Raw genomic sequence first — 6,000 nt, 5'->3', positions numbered from 1 at the left:
CAATTGAGTTAATTTTCTTTTTGATGGGACACTTTAACATTTCGCTTTACAGCTTCTTCAGTGGTGTTCCACTAAAACATACGCCATAACTGAAATTTTATTGATGGATAGATATGGCGGGGAACGAGCATAGCGGTTTCTGTTTTTCATTTTACTGTTTTCTTTAGAGATTACAGGAGATGAGTAAGCGCAGGTGTTGCTATCAGGGTATTGTTCATGTTGGAAATGTAAGAGGGTAAGTGATTATGCTGGTATTGAGTTTCCTTTCCGTTTCACCAATGTAGTTTGCAGTACAGCCGTGGAAATTATATGAATGTATGAAATTACTCATATGGTTACCTTGACATTTATTTAAGAGAACACAGCCTGAAAGTAAAGTTGAATTAAACTGCATTAACATTGGGTATTCTATATAGGCGAAATCATAATACTTTTAGAATATGAGAAAGACTGAGAATTTAGGATAAATAACAGATATTGGTGTCTTTGCTTAAGTTGAAATTATGTGCGACATAAAACAGATCATGTTCATGAATTTTTGTAACTGTGTTTCCGATTATGGTTTTAGGAAATTTGTTTTATATGAAGAAAAACTATTTTAGGTGTTTGATTTCTGAATTCAAATTAATTTTTAAAATGTTTGTTTTAGATAAATAGGGTGAAGTGAATATCAGGGTATGTGTGGGTGACGTTTTGATAAAACACTGAAGAAGAAGGCCTGAACCTACATATTTATTTAGGAGACTGAGAAACGATAAGGTTTGTGTGTTTCTTGTTCGTGAATTGTTTTTTACATGTTTTTCAAAAACTGTGGGTAGGCTGTGGATCGGAAAATCCTGTATGTCGTATTGTAGCCAAATATTATGTGTGTGTGTGTATAAGAGGAAAAGTGTGGTGTTTAACGGAAATCTTAAGCATATTAAACACCACAGAGCAGAATTGGTTTCTAATTGCTAAAATATAGTTTGTGTTGTTAAACTAAACTTTTGTCATTTTTGTAATGAAATCCAGTAATTCAGTTAGGATGAAACATGAAAGAAGGGTTACAAAAAGAGGATCATTTGAATTTTGGAGAGAACAGTATCACGAGAGTCTTTGATAGAGATATGACTAAAGAAAAATATGACGTTATAACTGATACATGAAAATTTGAATCAAAATATTGAAGTTTCTGAAGTATGTTAAGTTAATTATACATTATGCAGCAGAAGTTTCATACTGGGAGGAAAGCCAGGTGAGGAACTTACCTTGGTTAAACTACACACAAGCTGAAGTGGGAAGTTTTATTTGTGGATTTTAATAAGATTTTACAATTGAAGAGTTCTGGCACTGACAAATCTTAAAAGCTCGTGCAAATTTTAGTGTTAGTTAAAAAAAACAACTGCCGAGTTCTTTTTTTGAATGGCAAAGTAGAAAATTGGATTTATTATTCAGGATAAAATTAATATTTCTAGATAATTGTTTTGCCCATGATTATTACTGGATCAATTTTATCGGCTTTTTTTTTAAATTTTGCGCGAAGCTACACCAGGGCTATCTGCACTAGCCGTCCCTAATTTAGCAGTGTAAGACTAGAGGGAAGGCAGCTAGTCATCACCACCCACCGCCAACTCTTAGGCTACTCTTTTACCAACGAATAGTGGGATTGACTGTCACATTATAACGCCTCCACGGCTGAAAGGGCGAGCATGTTTGGTGCGAATTCGAAGACGAGACCTTCAGATGACGAGTCGAAAGCCTTAACTCACGTGGTCATGTCGGGCCTTTATTGGCTTTAAATATAATGGTTGATATTTGGGGTTTTGAGTCGTTTAAGACCTATATTTCACTTTATGTTTGCTTAAACACGTTTACATTTCTATAAAAGAAAAGAGAGTTTGGAGAGAGCTTGTTTGTTTGGTTTTGAATTTCGCGCAGAGCTACACGAGGGCTATCTGCGATAGACGTCCCTAATTTAGCAGTTCAAGACTAGAGGGAAGACAGCTAGTCATCACCACCCACCGCCAACTATTGGGCTGCTCTTTTACTAACGAATAGTGGGATTGACCGTCACATTATAACTCTCCCACGGCTGAAAGGGGAGTATGTTTGGTGTGACGGGAATTCGAACCCGTAACCCTCGGATTAAAATTCGAGCTTTTAACCGCCTGGCCATGCTGGGCCAGGAGAGAGCTTGAGAAAACTGAATATATTTCTTTTTTTTTTCTTTGAAATATTAGGAAACCACGTGAATGGTTTTGTCAGGTATAAGTACTTTTTTCCTTCTTTTGCTGTAATCGATTGGAGTTCTTTTAAGACAAGGATTTCTGGCTCTGTCATAATTTGAAGACGGGAAGTTTCGTTTAGAGAAAATAATGAATTCGAATCTTTTTCCAGCAAGTGACCGTGGAATAAGAAAGTAGTACTAATGTTCTATTCTTTACAAGTTTTTTCAACGAAAGCAGAATTTTTGCTGTGGGGTTTGTTTGGTTGATTTTTGAATTTTGCGCAAAGCTACACGAGGGGTATCTGTGATAACCGTCCTTGATTTAGCAGTGTAAGATTACCAGAAGCACCTAGTCATCACCACCCACGCTAACTCTTGGACTATTCTTTTATCAACGACTAGTGGGATCAACGGTATATTATAATGCCTCCACGGCTGAAATGGCGAGCATACTTGGAATCCGCGATCTTCAGATTACGAGTCAAGCACCCAAATCACTTGGTCATGCCGAGCCTTCGCTTTATGGAGTGGAAGTGACTTGTTTTATTTGTTTCGATTGATCAAGTTTTCTAATATGCGGATATTTAAATATTGACGCAATATAATGAACATTTTTTTCACTATTTTGATAAAAACGGCAGTTACAGAAGTCATGTAAGTAGAAACTTCGTAATTTGTTATATTCGTGTTTTATTCTTTTCATATAGCCGATTCAAAATATTCATTAAACTAGTACAGAATTTTTCATTTCTGTCCATTAATATAGGTAAAAGCTATCAGCTAGGTTTTCATTAAAAGAACTATTACAATCTTTATATTGAAGTTGATTCATTTATCTTAATGTGTAATTTATTAACAAAGTTTCTTGACAGAACGTAACACAACTTTGCTTCCTAGTGGGAAAGAAAATTACAAATTAAAACCTACATTATATCCTTTAGCACTTTCTAAACAAGTTTCAGGATTCGTGTCAGTATGTAGAAAAGGAGCAAGGGTTTAAAAATGTTATTTTCTCTCTGACCTGTGGTTTGTTCTCTAAGGATACCAAATTTTTATTTTCCACATTCGAAGGATCACTACTTTGTAACTTAGCTTCACAATGCTGTGTCACAGCGAACCTGAGTAGATCTATCCCAAGCGAAACACGTCATCGGCAATGAATATGTTTAAGAGGCGCGGCATGGCCAGGTGGATAAGGCGCTCGATTCGTAATCCGAGGGTCGCGGGTTCGAATCCCCGTCACACCAAACATGCTCGCCCTTTCAGCCGTAGGGGCGTTATAATGTGATGGTCAATCCCACTATTCGTTGGTAAAAGAGTAGCCCAAGAGTTGGCGGTGGGTGGTGATGACTAGCTGCCTTCCCTCTAGTCTTACACTACTAAATTAGGGACGGCTAGCGCAGATAGCCCTCGAGTAGATTTGCTCGAAATTCAAAACACATCAAACCAAACAATATGTTTAATATAGTATGATTGAAACTATTATACACATTTCGAATTCTTGAAATTTTCTAAGAGACTAGATAAGGAGCGTAGTGTTTAAAAATGTATTAAACCTAATACTAATATCTTATGACAAGTAAAATTAATTATAATATATCTCCCCTAACTTTTAAAAGGCTTTTACACCATAATATTTGTTAGTAGTAAAACTTTAGTTCATATGGAAAAAAACTGAATGATTTTAACAGGTTTTAACCTGCTTCTTTCTGTACTTCTGTCACGCTTGTCCTTAAGTCACACCACCGAATAACGGCAAGGACAATGTTATGCTACCGGCCTTGATTACTTTCTCTCCGCTGTCTTGATCTTATCGGACTCCTACATTAGTTTTTCTCTGAAACTACTTCACTATTTCAATCTTCAGTATCAATCGAGTAAAACAAAAACAAAGCAGACCGAAAATTGAATCAAAATTCCTAGTGTTCACATTAAAATTCTATCGCGAGAGGAGCGAAGGGAGATATCACTATCCCTGAACATCCCAGAGGAGAAGTTTACCTTTCTGTAAAACTAAATAACTGCCACAGGATTTTTTTTTAAACAGAAAACAATACATCAAGAGACTTCCAAGTGTAGTGTGTTTTGTCGTATTATTCATATGTTTAGTTATAATTTTAATCCATTGTTTCGTTACTAATTTTCTATGTATCTCAAGTAATTACGTTAATAAATATTTCTTTACAATCTAGGTAAGTACAATTATTATCATGAGACGTTTTGAAAGACTGATGTATTGGGTTGAGGAATAATTCGTGAGCATTTTTTCAAGTTAAAAAAATATATTCATAAATGAAACGCTTTCGCAAAATATTTCATGTCATTTGGTAGATAATTTTTTGCTCTAATAGATGGTGTGTTTGATTTTCATATGTCTTTAATTTTTGCTTTCATTTTCAGCTCATTAAATGGAATGTCAAGTGGACAAAATCGAGCATTTTCGACACCATCTGCTTTTCGCATTTAATTTCTTGCAATTTCGTTTAAAACAATGCATACTATATACCTAGGTATTACATGAAATAACGTATCATAATAAATGTTTTGGGTGTAATGTGTTCATGCATTGAAGTATTGTATAGTCTTGCATGTAATGCTTGAATGAAATTATTTAAAAACGCTCACGAATTATTCCTCAACCTAATATTTCCCTCTATTAGGGTAGATTAATAAAGAAAAAAAATGACAGTTAGAACAATTCAATATGCCTATACATCATCAATGTATTAATATTGAAATTTTCCGTTTGTTGAAAAATAATTTATTTCTTTTACATCCACTAGTTTTCGTACCTGATGATATCAGGTTATCCTACTGAAATGTTCCAACAGTAGGTATTATACGCTGCGTATCAGATAATACGTGTGTGAGTTTTAGATAACATTATATAAAATTTATATTTGTTAGAAAACAAAACTAGTATTTTAAACACATTATTTCCATTTGTTTAAAGTGAACCTAACGCTTTGAATATATGAAGGCTTTGTACATAATGAAGCTTGTATATTGTCGACTCTTGAAAGCTTTTACTTGTTTGAAACCGAAACTAATATTTTAAACAAATGACGTGTCCATGTGTTGAAAAACTGTAACCATTGCTATAAATATGTTAAAAACTTGTATGTACCGAAGATAATGTTTTAAACTATATGTGTTTAAAATAGATGGTTTAAATATGTGAAAGTTGCATAAGTTTTATACTGCAACTGTTTGTTTTGAATATGTAAAAATTCTTTATTTATAAACCGAAACTAATATTTAAAATTTAATGCTTACAAGGCTTTCATAAACTTATTTTAGTATTATATACTTAAATCCAAAACTTGTATTTTGAATATCTGCAAGATCTAAATGTTTAGAACTAAAATCTAGAGAAATCTAGATATGTTGCAAGCTGAAATTAATGAATTAAACAGGTGGAAGCGATGTATATTTAGTCAACCTGAAGAAAGAGCTGAAAACAGTGACATCTATACGTTTAGAACTGAAATTAAAATTTTGAAAGATCTCCCACGATTAGAAATGAAATTATTGCTTTTAGCACATATGGAAGTTATGCAAATATTCAAAACCCAAATTGTTTCAAACACTCGAATGCTCTTTATACAGACTTACCCTCACTGTTACAGGGGTAAATCTAGGAAATTATAATGCCAAAATTCGTGGCTCGTTTCTCTTTGGTGTACGCATATATATTTACATATAACGGGCAGCTCAAAGTGTCTTTGTCCTAAGACAAACGAATGAACGAATATTTTTTCTATTTAAAAGTGAAAATTATGTTATAAGTATGA

The sequence above is a fragment of the Tachypleus tridentatus genome, chromosome 13 (genome assembly GCF_004210375.1).
Source record: "Tachypleus tridentatus isolate NWPU-2018 chromosome 13, ASM421037v1, whole genome shotgun sequence".
In the NCBI taxonomy this organism is placed as follows: domain Eukaryota; kingdom Metazoa; phylum Arthropoda; class Merostomata; order Xiphosura; family Limulidae; genus Tachypleus; species Tachypleus tridentatus.
Note: the sequence above shows the minus strand (reverse complement) of the source record.